Below are 17,268 nucleotides of genomic sequence, written 5' to 3'. Positions count from 1 at the left end.
AAGATTTCATTCTTTGTTATTGTTGAATAAACTTCCATGTGTATGTGGTATATTATCTATCTTGAATATCATTTATTGATATTTGGATTTGTAAATGTCAACAGCAATTAATAATAAGAGGATCTCATATAAAAAAACCTGTCTACATCATTTTAGAATGGCATTAACCTTTATAGTTATCCCATTTTTATAAATGGTGGTTAAATAACATTCTCAGAGTTATACTAACCAGTATTCAATAAACGATGACGGTAAGAATAAATTACACATTTATTAGATTCCAAAACGGACTTTAACAAGACTCTTTAATGTGGCTACCAGTATATTTTATATTTTTCTAAACTTGATTACTATTTCTTTTTTTAGGAAAGATGCATTATAGCCATAGAAGTGACAAAGAAAATTAAATAGGAACATTATATACAGTAGTGATTGTACCAGGAGTATGGATGATTGTACCAGGAGTATGCTTCGGAGAAATAATCACAACTTTTTTTTTAACTTTAAAGGGTAGAAAACTACTTCTTGTTGAAAATTTATCTCAAAGTTAATATAAAATTATCTTCTCCCTGTAAGTTTTCTTTTGCATCCAAGCGAGGTGCATGATATGTAGGCAAGGAGGGGAAGTTATCCTTGTGTTCTTCTAATCAAAAGTGTTCTGTTTTACTTTGCTCAAACAATATTACCTTATTCCATCCTAATATAATTATGTAGGCTAGAGAATTTTAGAATGATATAAGTACGGTTTGAATATTTTTAAAAATATAACCTTACATATCAATATTGTTATGTCCAAGGCATTATCTGGCTTTCTGAAATGAAAATAGCATTTTGTTAAATGTCGCAAAATGACCTGTCTAAACCATTATTAAAAATAACTTTCCTATATAGAAATTATACTTTTATTGAGTTTTATGTCATAGTTTGTCATAGAGTATGTCATGGATTATTGACTATTACTGAAAAAACAGTATTTTTGCACTTAAATTTTTTAGTTTACTTCTATTTCCATGTAATTATCCTAAATCCTTTGCTTCCTGACCCTCTTAGTAGAAGAGCTACTTTTCTTTAATTAATGGACTATTTTTTAGAGCAGTTTTAAGTTGACAGAAAAAATTTAGCAGAAAGTCCAAAGTGTTGCCATGTATTTCTTTTTGCCCCAACTCCCTCTGCTCCTAACACAGTTTTTCTTACTATTAACAACTTATTATTAACCACTTTGTTTAGCCATCCACCTGTGTTGAAGGACATCTTTATTTCCAAGTTTGGACAATTAGTGTGGTACAGTTGTTACAATTGATGAGCCAAAATGGAGATATTCTTATTAACTGAAGTCTATAATGTATCTTGGGATTCATTCATTATGTTGTACATGTTTATATGTTTTCATATATATATAAGATTTGTAAATAGAAAACCTCCGTGTTTTCTACCTATGCATTCCCCCTTTTTTCCCTCCAAGGCACCCTTGGTAACCACTGACATTTACTGTCTCTATAGTTTTGCCTTTTGCAGATCATCATTTAATTGGAATCATACAGTAGGCAGCCTTTTTAGATTGACCTTTTTTTTTTTCTCATTTAACAAGATGCGTTTAAGGTTCCTCTTTGTCTTTTTATGGCATGTTAGCTCATGTCTTTTAGTTGCGAAATAATATTCCATGGTATGGATGTATCACTGTTTTTTTATCCATCCACCTTTATTGTAGGACATCTTTGCTTCCATGCTTGAACAGTCATTAATAAAGCTGCTGTAAACTTTTGTGTGCAAGTTTTCCTGTAGGCATATGTTTTTAATTCATTTTTTGTAAATACCAAGGAGCATGATTGCTGTATTGTATGTTAAAAGTATGCTTAGTTTTGTAAGAAACAGTTAAACTGTCTTCCAAAATGGCTGTAGTGGGCTGAGCATGGTGGCTCATGCCTGTAATCCCAGCATTTTGGGAGGCAGAGGTTGGCAGATAGCTTGAACTCAGGAGACCAGGACTAGCCTGGGCATCATGGCGAAACCCCGTCTCCACAGAAAATACACACACAAAAAAAATTAGCCTGTCATGGTAGCATGTGCCTGTAGTCCCTGCTGCTTGGGAGGCTGAGGTGGGAGGATCGCTTGTGACCGGGCGGATGTCGAAGCTGCAGTGAGCAGGCTGCACTCAAGCCTGGGCAACAAGGAGAGACTGTCACAAAAATCAAAATGGCTCTACTGTTTTGCATTCCCACCAGCAATTTCCTTCTATTGTTCCGCAACCTCACCAGCGTGTGGTGATGTCAGCGTTTTGGATTTTAGCCATTCTAATAGGTGTTTAATGGTATCTTATTGTTGTTTTAATTTTCACTTCCCTAAGGAGACACTATGTCCCCACAAAATTGATGTGTTAAAGTCTTAAACCCCAGTACCTCAGAATGTGACCTTATTTGGAGATGTAATCAAGTTAAGGGAAGGTTATTGCGGTAAGTTTGAATCCATTATGACTGGTATCCTTATAAGAGGAGAAATGTGTACAGAGATGTGCATGCAGAGAGAATGCCATGGGAACATGGACTGCCATCTACAAGCCAAGGAGAGAGGCCTGGAAAGATACATCCTCAAAAGAAATCACCCCTGACAACACCTTATTCCTCCTTATAACCTCCAGTACTTAAGCCACGCAGTTTGTAGTACTTTGTTATAACAGTCCTAATATACATAAGATATTGAGCATCTTTTCGTATGCTTTTTTGACATCATTTTATCTGTTTAATGAGGTGTCTTTTCAGACCTTTTGTCCGTATTTTCTAATTGTTGAATTGTGAGTGCTTTTTTAATATTTTAGATACTAGTACTTTATGAGGTATGTGTTTTTCCCTATCTGTCGCTTACCTTTTCATTTTCTTAATAGTGTTTTCCACAGGGCAGAAGTTTTAATTTTAATGAAGTCCAGCTGATCAATTTTGTTCTTACATGGATCTGCTTTTGGTATATCTAAAACATTATTGTCAAGCACAAGGTCACCCTGATTTTATCCTATGTTACCTTCTAGGAGTTGTATAGTTTTATCTTTGGTGTATTTTGAGTTAATTTTTGTGAAAGGTTTATGATTTGTATTTAGATTAGTTTTTTTTTTTTTTGGCATGTGGATGTCCAGTTGTTCCAGCACTATTTGCTGAAACAAACTATCATTGCGCTATTGAATTACCTCCTCTCTTTAGTGAAAAATCAGTTGACTATGTTGATGTGGGCTTGTTTCTGGGCTTTCTTTATTTCTGTTCCATTGATCAAGTTGTCTGTTATTTTACCAGTACCACATTGTCTTGATTACTATCATTTTGTAAAGTTTTGAGTTGGATAGTGTCAGTCTTCTAGCTTTGTTCTTTTCCTTTAATATTATGGGCCTTTTGCTTTTTTTGTATAAATCTTTAGAACCAGTTAATTGATATCTGCAAAATAACTCACTGGACTTTTGATGGGTATTGCATTGCATCTATAGATCAAGTAGGGAAAATCTGACATGTTAACAACAGTGAGTCTTCCTCTCTGAGTACATGAAATAGGTCATTTACTTAGATCGTCTTTGATTTCTTTCATTGGAATATTGTTCTCACATAGATCATGAACATATTTTGTTAGTTTTATATCGAACTTTTTCTATTTTTTTGGTATTAGAACAACCACTTTTTGCACAATTATAAGAAATGTTAACATAAGTCTTAGAACTAGCCCAATAATTGTGTGATAACAAATTACGGTAGCAGATTATTTATTCCTGGTTGACATAAGTGATAACTGTTGTTGAATTAAATATTACTTATGCTAGAAAAGCTTAGAGGTATTTCATCACAACTTGATTGTTTTCAAGTTATGTAGGTTGATATTATTAACTAACAGTGGATTAATGTGTTAGTTTGGATGAACTGAGTTTCCATGATTTTTCTTACACTTTTAAATTTACTTGTAACTGATATTTCTTTCTACATCCTGTGAGAAAGTAGAGTAGAAAAAATGTATAAATTTAGAACTTAGTTTTGTAATTTTTGACTCACACTTTCTCTTCAGTGTGTTGTACCTCTGAGAAGGAATGACTGATAAAATATGTGTTGAATATACATGTCATAATTTAGGATGATGAGTGATTGTTAAATGAATGAGAACATTACATGAACAGTTATAAACATCAATGTAATAGGATTCTGTATTCTCAAAAGTGTGGCATTTAAAAAGAGACAAGGCCATGCATAATTTAATCATGTAAAATGCTGATACCTTAATTTATTTAAAAGGAATTGCCTGATTTTTAAGAGAATGCCCATTAAATATTAATTTAACTATTAAATGCCTGGAGAGAGCATGATTCCATTTAGGGGAAGATTCTGTTATTAAACTATAAGTCAGAGCAAAATATTCTCTAAAATTGTATTTTAGGTTACTGCAACATGAATACTGAAAGTGTTCCTCTAAAACAAGAATCCATCTAAACTCTTTTTTCTTTCTTTTTTAGTCTTTCCTTCTGTAGAGCCTTTTTGATCTATAAGCTTCTAAGTTTGATGTCTTATTTAGGAGATATTATGTTTTAGCTTCTGTAAAACCTAGTGTTTTCTACAAATGCACGAAATATATTCATGTTATTTAATTGCTTAATATTACTGTTTACAAATAGACAAATATTTCTGTAGCTTTTATACGCAAGGAAAACGCTAAGAAATTCTCTACAAAATAGCCATAGTTAGGTAATTGCTGGTTGTTCCTAAGAGTAATAAATAAGAATGTGATAATTTAGGTATTCAGCCTAGTATTCATAGAATGTTTTAGAGAAATGAATAGTCAAAATCACTACCTCATTGGTACTAACCATTTTATAATACAGTATGAATTGGGATGGAGAATTAAGTGGGAATGGGAACATGGAGTGGTTTTATTTTTCTCCAGTGTGACCTTTTTTGTTTACGATTAGTCAAATCACTCTTTTTTGTTTCTTTTACTCATCTCAAGATGATGTCATAGATTTCTGAGCACTTCAGTTTAATCTGACTTTAATGTAGTAAAGTCAGTTTAACTTGAATTTAACCTCATAGCCAACTTATAACTCAATTTCTCTTCTTTCAGTCAATATGACTTGGACTTTTCTAGGAGATTATAGAGTGTTGGAAGAGGTTGAAGTCTAGTCATTCTCTTTGCTCAATCCAGTGAGTGGAGAATGATCTGTTTTGTTTTTTGTTTTTTTTCTCATATACCTATTTCTCCTCCTGTGTGCTGATGAAGTAAGGGGAAAGGTAGAAAGGGAAAAGGCTTTCTTATGTAAGTAGTACCTTTTGTTGTTCCCTTTTTTTCTGTTTGTGCTCCACTGCTTCACACTGACTAGTCCTCCCTCCATCCCTCCCTTCCTTCCTTCCTTCTTTCTTTTTCTTCCTTTTCTTTTTTTTTTTTTTCACCCAGACTGGAATGCAGTGGTACAGTCTTGGCTCAGTGCAGCCTCTCCCTCCCAGGTTGAAGTAATTCACCTGCCTCAGCCTCCTGAGCAGCTGGGATTATAGGTACATGCCACCATGCCCAGCCAGTTTTTTTGTATTTGTAGTAGAGATGGGGTTTCACCATGTAGGCCAGGCTGATATTGAACCGGGGCCTCAAGTGATCCGCCCACCTCAGCCCTGCAAAGTGCTGGGATTACAGGTTTGAGCCACCTGGCCCGGCCTAGTTCTCCTTCTATGAGGACGGGAGAGGAGTGCTAGCTCTCTGATGAGGCACATGTACAAAACTTTGGTGGGGAGCGTGGGGGTTGTTTTTGGAGTGTCATACCAACCATTTCTGAATTGTCTTTTTCTACTCTTTCTCAGTTTCTACCTCTCCAGTATATTCACAGCCTCTGGCTGCTTGAGTCCCCATCAGCTGGAGGCTCAAGACCAGCTACTTTCACATTCACTACACTCTTTGCTTTTGCAGAGAGGGAGTCCAATTATCTGTACCTTGTCTTCCAACTCCATGTCTTTTCTCCCTCTCTTCAAATAGGCACAGAGAAGGGAAGTGGGCATGGGATAATAAGCAAGTCTAACACACAAGCAGAGGTCCAACTGAGAGGTGAGATACCAGTCTTCCCTTCTTACTAATCTTGTAGATGAACTCACGCTTGATTTGGACTCTCAGCAACAGCACTATTCAGCTACATTAAGTCAGTGAAGCAAACTCTGATGATTGCCTCATGATGGGGACAGGAGAAGGCACTTCTGGATAAGGAAGAACTAAGGAAGGTAAAGATGTTTAAGTCATGGAGGTGGAGTGGCTCTCATTTGTTTAAGTCTGTCTTCCAAATATAAAATACTTGATAGATGTCTTTGTTCTTAGCCTTGGGTTCTAACTGCCAGCCCCTGGGTGATGGGAAAAGTGCTACCTGATATCTCATTATGTTCATTTTACCAGTCTTGCCTAGTAGTTTTATTCTTCTAGCTGCAGTGAAGTTCATTCCACTACAGCTGCTGTTGTAACCCTTTTAAACAGGTTATATCATTCCCTCAGTCAAAATACTGTAGTGGCTTTCTAAACAGTAAAAACAAAAAACAAACCCAAAGTCCTTATTATGGCTTAGAAGGCCCCAGATGATCTGACTGCAGGTTAAGTTTTTGATCGCATGTTCCTATCTCAGAGCTTTGCTATCATTCTACCATCTGCCATCTGTATGTGGTATTCTAAAACCCCAGAGAGTAGACTCACTTCATTTCATTCTTCATTTAAATAATGCTACTTCCTTAGTGTTCTCTGAATACACTTAAAATAGTATATTTTTCTCTTCCCATCACTTGCTTTATTTTTGGTTTATATGCTAATTTTCATGCATTAAATTGTATATTTAATAGTTTGTTATATCACTTATATTAACATGATTCTCAAGAGGGCAGGACATTGACTTCTTTGCTCAGCACTTTACCCAGTGCCTAAAATAGTTCCTGACCCATAGGAAACAATGGATTTTTTGTTGTTGAGTGAATAAATGAATTAATGAATTCTAGCTATTAGATTCAATCTTTAGAAAATATATTTGACTTATCATACATTATTTACTCTTCCAGTGTTCTACATAGTATAATTTTAATTTTTATCACTCTTATTATTTCTAACTGCATATTCCCATTATCATCACCCCAGTTCACATCCATACCTCTAATTCATTTTCTATGCTGTTAGAGTTATTTTTTTATAAAATACTTACTTAAGTGCCACTATTGGGGTAAAACATTCGAAAATCCCTTAACATAATTGGTCCTGTGCCTATGCTCCTTCTCTCCATGGTTCTTCCATGAACTCTATTCCACCGCATCCTTTTCATTGCAGTATTCTGAGTGCCGGACTATGCTGCTCTTTACTTCTGTGCCTTTTTACATAAAACCTACTACTGTGAGAATACATCAATGTAACTTCTACTATGAGAAGAGTAGAAAACACTCTTTACATTTGAAGTAGTTAGGAACCACCCGTATAGTTGTTGTGTGCTATTATTTTATATGTGTTAGCAAGTCTTTCCTCACTGAGCATCTTTAGGATTTGTTAAGAATTTACTTGTCATTTTATAAATGAGTATTTAAGTCACCACAATCTTGAGGAGCATACACTGTTTTGTAATACTGTTTTGTAATACTGTGAATTATTTTAAAGGTGAGAATAATCTTTTTCTTTTTGGAGGATATGTATGTATGACTGTTTATTATATCTTTATATCTACAGAAAAATACCTAAAAGGAGTAGAGAAAATGATTCATACAAACAAAAGTATTATGTGCATTACTTTTTAAAAAAATGTGATCCCTTGCTAGATTCTTCAAATTTAGATTTTTTGTTTGTATACTGTTACATAAATAAAAGACTGATAAATGAAATGACATTATTTATATAAAAATCAAAGCAAAATGTTTACTATATCTGACTCTATTCCAAGTAAGTACAGTGTGTGAGAAGGGACCAGTGTGGCTTTTTGAGAAATGCAGACTTCAGAGGTATGTGGCAGGATTCTAAAACTTATACTTAACATTTTTATTTTGAAAATAATGCAGAAATGCATAGTTTGTGATATTGATATATTGTAGAAGACATGGCTAAATAAAAAATAATAATATTAAATTATGTAGCAGTAAACAAAGGTGGAATCCCAAAGTTATTTGAGGTAGCTCTTTTGAACAATTATTACTATTGCTGGTAATAATAGGCCAGGTATTATATCATGTGTCTGGTATGCATTAATTCATTTTGTAGTTGGACTATCCCTTCAAGTTACTATTATTCATTTTACATGAGAAGAAACAGCTGCTCATTTACACATTTAATTTAGAAGGATTACTTCTGCTTGTTCAGTTGGGTTTCTTGAGTATAATTTATCAAAGTTTCTTAAACTACATGAGAGGTTACAGAGCCCTTTAAAACCTAACAAAATCTTATGGCCCATTTCCCCTGAAAATGTGTGTATGGACTCATATATTTTTATTTTAGTATGCAGTTTCCTAGAATTCCTAGATTTCTTAAATTTCATATGTGGACTCTAGATTGGGAATCTCTGGTCTATGTCTTTTAAAATAAAGAGCCACATCTTGTCTCTTAAGGAAAATAACATATATTTACACTATGCTTTATTATAGAAAGAATTTAAGAAAGCTGAAAGGAAATTGTCAGCTATCTCTAACTCCACTGAGTATATGCCAAAGCAAATAAATTCTATTTAATTAGGAAGTGAGATTCAGAAAAGTTTGACTTATGGTATGCTAATGGTCAGGTTTGTTGGACTTTGTCACAAAGCACCCTCAGTCTGTTTCAGAAAGAAACCTAGGTGTGAATATTTTGAATAATGTAAAATTACCTCTTCAGAGTAGTATATACATACTAGCTGTGCCTAGAGCTAGGAGATGAGATAGTACCTTACAGCCTTTTGATTCAGTGATATTTCTCAGAGAATAATTATTGAATTTGACTTTCTGATTCCATCAAAGATAAATTATGTGGACAGGTTGTTGTAGTAAAAGCAGAATGTGGTAATAATTTTCTGTACTAATGAGCTAAAGTGATCTCAAACTTGGTTGATTCATTCTTTATATGGGCTAAGGATGAAGACTGTGTTTAGGGTCTATCTTAATTTGATTTTGGAGAAGAAAAGTTGTCTTTTTATAAAACATCAGTAGTTGAGGACTAATTTCATAAAATTCTTTTTTAAATATAAAGTAATTCGGAATTTCAGAATAGCTTTTTAAAAATCCCTTTTAGATGTTTTATGGTACTTGTGCTTCAATTTTGATATCTTACCTATTTTGTTTTTTTCTCCCTTGAATTCTCATCTGAACCAAAAAATAATTAGCTGAGCAGAATAAAGAATCTTTTCGTATATGTTTGCCCGGTTTTAGGTAAATTTCTGTAGAAATAATGTTATAAATCAATATAAGTATTTGGCTTTTATTTTTTAACATATACGTTTTAACATTTGGTTTATTGTTATTTTGTGAATTGAATAAGTATATTTCTGCGTTTCCTGCAACCATTCTTAGCATTCAATTTTTAAATGAATGGCAGCCCATCTGTGTAGGTCTCTTGTGACTGAGTGATGTATTCTGTTTTGCTGTGGCAAAATTTTCAGACAGCCACTTTGTTCTTATATATTTTCATTTTCTATAGTACTTTTCATCCCTGTATGTATGTACAGGAGTCACTTCACCCACCACCGAATTGCAGCCACTTCTGAGGTGGAACGCAGCAACTGTTTAACAGCGCACTTTCCCCTAGGTGCTGACAGCTGCAGAAGAAATTGTACATGGTGCTGTACAGAAGGTATTTCTCCACTGTGCCATCTGCAGAGTGAAACTGACTAGGAGTACTACATAGACTGTAAGTTTCTTGTGTACCTGCCCTAGACTGGAAAACCCAATAAGAGAAAATAACAAATAACTGGGAAGCATCATCTAAAAATGTATTGAGGTCAGTTAAACTTAGTGCTGCTCTCCCTGGCTCTAGATTTTATTTTAAGGTCATCTGATTGGTACGAAATTAAATAACAAATAGATGGATGCACTCCTTTTTATTCTAAAAGCAAATGAAACTAAAATACTTTTATCAATATTCTTCACTTTGAATGGAACTTAATCATATTGTTTTTAAATATTTTTAAGGAACCAAATCAATAGTATAAGATTTCAGAGCCATGTTCTTCAAATAGCAAAAAAAAAAAAACTTGTAATTCAACAGGAACGTCTTAATTAGTCTTGCTTCCAGTGTTTTATGTCTTGGTTTTAATACTTTCTTTTGGAGTTTTGTAGCAAAGCCAGTTGATGATGAACTAGTTTTGATTATTAGGATTAGAAACACCAATTTTGACTTCTTTTTTATTTTTATTTTTAATTTTTCTGAGATGAGGTGTCTCTCTGTCACCCAGTCTGGAGGATGGTGATGTGATCATGGCTCACTGCAGCCTCAACCTCTTGGGCTTAAGCAATCTTCCTGCCTCAGCCCCCCAAGTATCAAAGATAGCCTCCCAGCTATCAAAGTAGCTGGAAGCTGGCACTACAGGCATGTGCTACCACACCTGGCTAGTTTTTTCTTTTTTCTTTTTAGTTTCTGTAGAGATAGGGTCTCACCGTTTGAGACTAACCTGATCTCGAACTCCTGGCCTCAAGTGATCCTCCCGCCTTGGTCTCCTGAAGTGCTGGGATTGTAGGCGTGAGCCACTGTGCTCTGCCCAATTTATTTTTTCTTTAACATTTTGGGAAAAAAGTGGGGAAGAGAAGGAACAGTAAATATTTGAACTTCTGTTTACTGTAGTTTTAGTCTCTCCCATTTAATTATTTAATGACATTTTCTTTTATAAAAGCACTTTTATAAGAGTGCTATCTTTAGTAATAGTTTGTCATGTTTATGCCTTATGAAATAGAGAAAATACCATTAGAAACAGCTGTGTCTGTTGTTACACAACATGATAAGGAATGTTATATTTTGTTATTTTAGGGTTTTTTTTTTAGTCAATAGTATGACATTTTATCTCTTTTCTGCTACATTTATAGACTGTTCTATGTGAAGAAATTAGAATCTCAAACTTCATAGAGTCTTAATCATATTAAATATAGTGTCATTTGGTTTAGGTAACTTTAAATTATGTGTCATAAGTTAAATTATAATGTGCACATATCTATGTTTATATATTCTTAGTCAAAGCAGATAAAAAATAACACCACAGTTTGTTTACTTGTAAAATGAGGTAGGTAGAAGAAATGATTTTCTAGGGACATTTTAAGTGTTTTCCATTTAATTCAGGGTTAGTAGTGTATGTATTTAGAATTGTACCTTACCAAGATATTTGGGCTTAAGTGACTTTGTTCTAATTAGAATATTATTTGTGTTAATTAAATGCTGAGTGATAATGTTTTAGAATCAATAGAGGGGGTCGGATTTCCTACAAAGATTTTCAATTATCTATCTAATTTTGTAGTGTAGATAACTCCACTGTTTTGAAATATAATCTTTGGACAGTGCAGCACAGTTCTTAATATCTTATTCATCATGGAAGCATAAAGTTAGTAAGAATAAAAGGCTTTACTTACACTGAGTGGAAATTTACTTAAAGGTTACCAAAAACTCATATTGTAATGAGGCTTACCCCCTTTACTTGCATAGATTTAGTATTTCATTTAATAGTCAAAGCACTAAAGAAGTAAATGTCAATACTTAAAAATTTACAGTTTACACATAATGTACCTATGTATCTCTAGCCAAGAGAGTATTTTCATCAATATATGAAATATTTGAATTGCTATAATTGATTCTTTGGCACTTTCTACGGTGTAATTGTAAGTATTACTTAATCCCATTCATTTTACTTACTGAAGTCATCATTATTTGACAGAATAGATTATATGTTTTATATACTAAATTTTGGTTGAAAAGGCACAAACTATACCTGTTTTGTGTGTCCTGGTATCTATTTTTAAATTATACAAGTTATTTTTTATATTTTAGACTTTATGTGGATAATAGAAGTTTGGCAACTTACTTGATTCAATATTTAGCCGTATGAATCTTGTATTTTATTATACCCATAGTGTATGGGATTTGAAAAAGAATCAGATGGGAACTTTTTATTGAATATACTTCTATATTATTGAATTTAGTGAAAATATACTGCTTGTGTAATCAAAAATAAACTGTTGGTGTTTCAGTTAAATTATTTATTTGGAACATTTGTTTAGTTTATTTAGAGATTACCACCATTTCATAAAACAGATACCTCTTATCTCTATTGGTGATTTTCAAAGGGCCTTCTTCATACTGTGAAAGGCCAGAATTGTGGGCAGGATTATTACTTAATTAGCACTCACTTAATAATTTTGGAATTCAGAAATAAATTATAGGTTATGAATAATTAAACTTTAAGGAAATACTTGTTTTTCATCGTTTCTCATTACAATTTTCTATTTGTAATAGGAAAAATGAAGCAAATGCATAAATTATATGAATTTTTATTTTATTTTATTTATTTATTTTTTTGAGATGGAGTCTCGCTCTGTCCCCCAGGCTGGAGTGCAATGGCACGATCTCGGCTCACTGCAGCCTCTGCCTCCCGGGTTCAAATGATTCTCCTGCCTCAGCCTCCTGAGTAGCTGAGACTACAGGCACGTGCCACCACACCCGGCTAATTTTTTGTGTTTTTAGTAGAGATGGGGTTTCACTGTGTTAGCCAGGATGATCTCGATCTCCTGACCTCATGATCCTCCCATCTTGGCCTCCCAAAGTGCTGGGATTACAGGTGTGAGCCACTGCACCCAGCCAAGTTATATGAATTTTTAAGTACTTATGTATGAATGATACATACTTAGACCTCTTGTGATAATGTCCTGGCAACATCTAGCTTTCCATTAGAGGCTTTAAGAAGAGATACTAGAACCAGCTGAAGAAATAGTGAAATTGGTGAGAAAATAGGAAACTATATGGCAATATATTTTTCATTGCAGAATTTATTCAATTTAAACTAATTTTAAAGAACATACATTTTAAAGTAGAATTTTAGTCCATAATTTTAAATTCTCAGATGTTCTCAGTTTTACAAAATACTCTCTTAAATTAGGTACAATTTTTATATCCCTCTCAAATAGATAATTTTTTAAAAGTTATTTTTCTTATCAGATTTATCTGAACAAATTTTATTTGTTAGACGAAACACCTTCAAATGTTTTACTGTAAGCAATAGGGAGATGATTTTTCGATGTTGGATTAGGTGGACAAGTCTTTTTATCCTAAGTGGTCAATATTTGAGTTACTTCATTTGATAATCAAGCTTTAGTATTTTATACATCATTTCTTATTATCCAATATATAATTTATATTCATTGACTAGTATATGGAATTTGAATTTAAATGTTTTAGAATTAAAAATGAAAAATGTTTTTTTAAATGGTTTCCAATAGATTAATGGAGATATAATACTCATATCTTTGCTTTTCTTATTTTATATATCAAATGATTTCTCCTTTTTTTAATAAATTTTGCAGTTATTTTTCAATATAAATTGAATTCGTTGAAAATTTTAAATGTATAAGTTTGCATAAAAGACTACTGATGCCAGAAACCTCATTATCTTTAATTAATCTTAACTGAATTAAGCATTTATTACTTTAAAATTTTTCTGTAATTCTGAAATTTCTATATGTCTTGTGGGTAAATGTGTGTGTGTATATATGTGTATATAATACTTCTAATGTATTTTCTGAAGTGTGGTCTCGAATCCTTACTGCCACTTTGTAGCTATTAATCAAGTGTAAATTGCTTAACAACTTTAAGGTTGTTTTTTAAATCTGTTAATTGGGAATCATTTCACCTACCTCACAGGGTTGTTGTGAGGAAAAAAAATAAAACATGTGAAAGAGTGCTTAGCATATGATAGATGTGCAGTGTATGAAAATGAGTGTTACCAAACCTTCAGTGGCTCCCATTGTCCTCAGGATAAAATCCAAATTCTGTGTTACGGTGTGTGTTCTGGCTCACCCTTATGTCTTCAGCCCCATTTCTTTCCTTGCAATCTGCACATATTGATTTATTGATACTGTAGTCTTTATAGTTCCCAGGATATATCATGCTTTCTTTTGGCCTTTATCGGAATGCACCGTTCTTTTAAACTACTCACTTTCCCCTTTATCCCTAGGCTAGTACTATCCTCTGTATAACTCAACCTCATCTCTCAGGCTTTGCTTTCTATTTCTTCTTCACTAAGATGTCTTCTGTCCCTTCTTCCTCACTTATATATTTTCTTGGATGATCCTTCTGTATGATCCTATGGGCTGTGTTTATTCTTTTCAGCAATTATTGCATGTGACGTAACTGCCTTTGGACTTGTCTGTTTCCTCTGCTAGATGTAAAGTCAGAGAGGGTGGAGCCTGTCTTATTTGCCATTTTCCTCCACTACTTAAGAGTTTCTGTAACTCGGAAATATTTGAACATTTTATAAATAGATGTGTTCCCCAAACAAATTCACAACATATATAATATGAGTACTACTCCTTAAGTAAAGCAATTTGGATTCTATATTTATAAAATGTATTTCAGGTCCCACAATAATCATAACAAAATGATGGCCATATAATTGGTCTTCTTTGCCCACCATTTATCACTCTAACGGGTTTATTAGGAGAGATAGACTCACTCAGGGTGCAAGCAGAGAGTTACTTTATTCTCTCTAGTCGCTTTACGTGCAATTCCATTCTGAATATTATGTTTTCTGCTCCTTGATAAAATGCTGTTTAACTGCCGTTATTTCCATCTCTATTCTTGCTTTTCTGCTGCTGCTTGCTTTTTTTCTTCTCAATTTTTTTCTTTCTCTCTCTCATTCTTTCATTCCTTCTTTTCTCATTCTGGCATTTTAAAATAGACTAAATTTTCAAGTAATGAAGAAAATGTTTAATAAATTAAAGTTTTAAATTCTCCTTCAATGTAAAATGTCTTTTCTACATCAACCTTGCACAAAGAGGGTTTAAAAACCTGAGTAAGGAAGGAAATAGGTTGGTCAGCTAGTAGGCTGTTGCATTAATTTTTTTTTTTTAACCTTATGTTTTCACCCTCCTCACTGTGCATCACCTAGGTTTTCTGAAGTTCGGGGATTAGAAGTAGGGAAGAACTAATTGGTAGTAAAGGTATGTTGGAAGTCTTAATTCATCCAGAAGTCTGGATTCATCAAAGACTTCTAGTATTTGGAGATAACCCAACTATAGTTCCTTGATGCGGTTGACACTTTATTTGTCTGGTTTTGACTACCCTGCTTAGTTTCTGACTTCCTGGTTTATCTCTGTCCTCTTTGTTTTGGAGTTACCTTGTTTTTTTTTGTTTGTTTGTTTGTTTTTTGTAGTCCTTTAGGTAAGTTCCTTTAAAAATGGATTAGTGCTTTCCTAGAGGTTATCTGTCCCATGGGAAAATATATTTCTTTACTCCACCAACCTACCAAAGTACTGGCCAATTCTAAAATAGTAGCCCAGACTGAGGGCATGAGTCTTTAATTAGTTACCACTCCTTGAGTGCCCTATATTCTAGATCATAGACTAAATTCTGAGTGCATCAGGGTGCTACTTCCTTCTCAATCAATCTATAAGCTCACTTCCCTCAGTATATGTTTATAGTTTTTATTTGAATGGTGAGCTAAAGATAGCCTGAGCAATTTTTGGCCACAATCTTACCAACTGTTGCCTAGATGATCTGTCACCTCATTTCTAGTACATTGAACTTGTTCTCAGCTTTGGATCATTGGGTGAAACTGAGACAACAAGAAAATTCTCATTTTAATATCCTATTACACTACCATTGTGGCATTGAGGCCATAATGGGAAGCTTGCTTTTCTATGAATGTCCATCCATTTCTGTAATTCCGTGCCTTTTCTTATGCTGTTCTGTCATTTTGGGATGTCTTTTCTACCTTTTTTTCTTGCGGTATCCTACCCAGTCTTCAATGTCCAAGTTAGGTAAAGTCTTATTGGTCTTGGCAGTTAGAATAAATATTTCTCTCTAGTGTGTTCTCATTAATACTTTGTTTCATGTGTTATTATATTACTTATAGATATGTCTGTCTCTCTGACCAGATTATGAGACAGATTTTGAGACAGCCACTGACTTATTTATTGATGAACTTCTTATTGCCTAGCTCCTGTTATGTGTTTAGGACATTATTTGCTTAATTAATGAATCTCTTCTGAACACTCAGATTGAAGTTTATAAAATTGTTAAGTAATTAAGACTTCTATCTCCTTATTTATTTTTCTCCTTTTCCAAAAAAAGTTTGAGGGATCAACAATTAGTTTTTATGCCTTTTATCATATTTTTTGCTTTTTGAATTTTTAATTTTTATGGATACCTAATAGTTGTACATATGTATGGGGAATATGTGAAATTTTGATGCATTCATACAGTGCGTAATGATCAAATCAGGACAATTGGGATATCCATCACCTCAAGCACTTATCATTTATTTGTGTTAGGAGCATTCCAATTCCACTCTTCCAGTTATTTTGAAATATGTGATTATTATTTTTTAACTCAGTGGTATTTATTTATTCTTAGGCAAATTTATTTTAGGTTTTAGTTCTGGTTTGGGCTAAATTGATTTTCTCCCATTTTCCTTTGACTTCTTTATTTTTCTTTCTCTTTAAATTTCAGTCTCTGTAGCTAACTATGATAAATAAAGATAGTTAGATATTCCAAGTAGCTTCAAGTTGCAAGTAAAAATAAATAATTAATTTAATTAAATAGCTGTAATGATCTGTCACCTCATTACTACTTTTTTTTTTTTTTTTTGCCATTACAAAATTTTCTGTTTCCTTTTTAAATTCTTCAGGGTTTCAGATTCCATCTTTAGATATGGTCAGAAATGATGAAAGACAAGTTATTGGTCATAAAAAGGGTTGGTTGTAAAAGAATAATATTCCTATAATAGAAAATTAAATTGTTATATTTATTGGGAATAAAGTTCTGTTTCATTCAGACATTATCCTGTTACTTTGAGTGATTACCCTAAATAAGTTGTCTCAATTTGAAATGCAGCACAGAATTTCTGCCATTCCTCAAGAGAATAATAATGCAGTCTTTTTATAATAATGCAGTTTTTATTACTGAAATTTAGTCAAAAGTAGAATTATTTAATACATATAGTCGGGCAAATAAGTAAAAATTAGATAACCAAGAAATCCAAAAAGCATTTTAAGTAGAGAAAATTGAAAAATTACCTCTATTTAAAACTTTTCTTTTTCCTGGAAAGTTCAAGATGAGTACAGATGGTATACTAAGAAAAGAGAAAACATATTTTCC

At 33.2% G+C, this 17,268-nt stretch overlaps 1 protein-coding gene across 6 annotated transcripts in view; it reads left to right on the top strand.

The window, feature by feature from the left end:
- Nucleotides 1-17,268, top strand: part of NOVA1 (NOVA alternative splicing regulator 1) — a 148,519-nt gene that overhangs the window by 37,359 nt on the left and 93,892 nt on the right. The window contains exon 2 of one of the 6 annotated variants that reach the window (XM_054529955.2): nucleotides 9,724-9,825. The exons of the other annotated variants lie outside the window; for them this stretch is intronic. The gene's annotated coding sequence lies outside the window, so the exon portion shown is untranslated. The remainder of the gene's footprint in view (nucleotides 1-9,723; nucleotides 9,826-17,268) is intronic. 6 annotated transcript variants of the gene reach the window in all.

Source organism: Pongo abelii, chromosome 15 (assembly GCF_028885655.2).
Source record: "Pongo abelii isolate AG06213 chromosome 15, NHGRI_mPonAbe1-v2.0_pri, whole genome shotgun sequence".
Lineage (NCBI taxonomy): Eukaryota > Metazoa > Chordata > Mammalia > Primates > Hominidae > Pongo > Pongo abelii.
The sequence above is the reverse complement of the archived record's forward strand: the minus strand, read 5'-3'. Positions and strand labels throughout refer to the sequence as shown.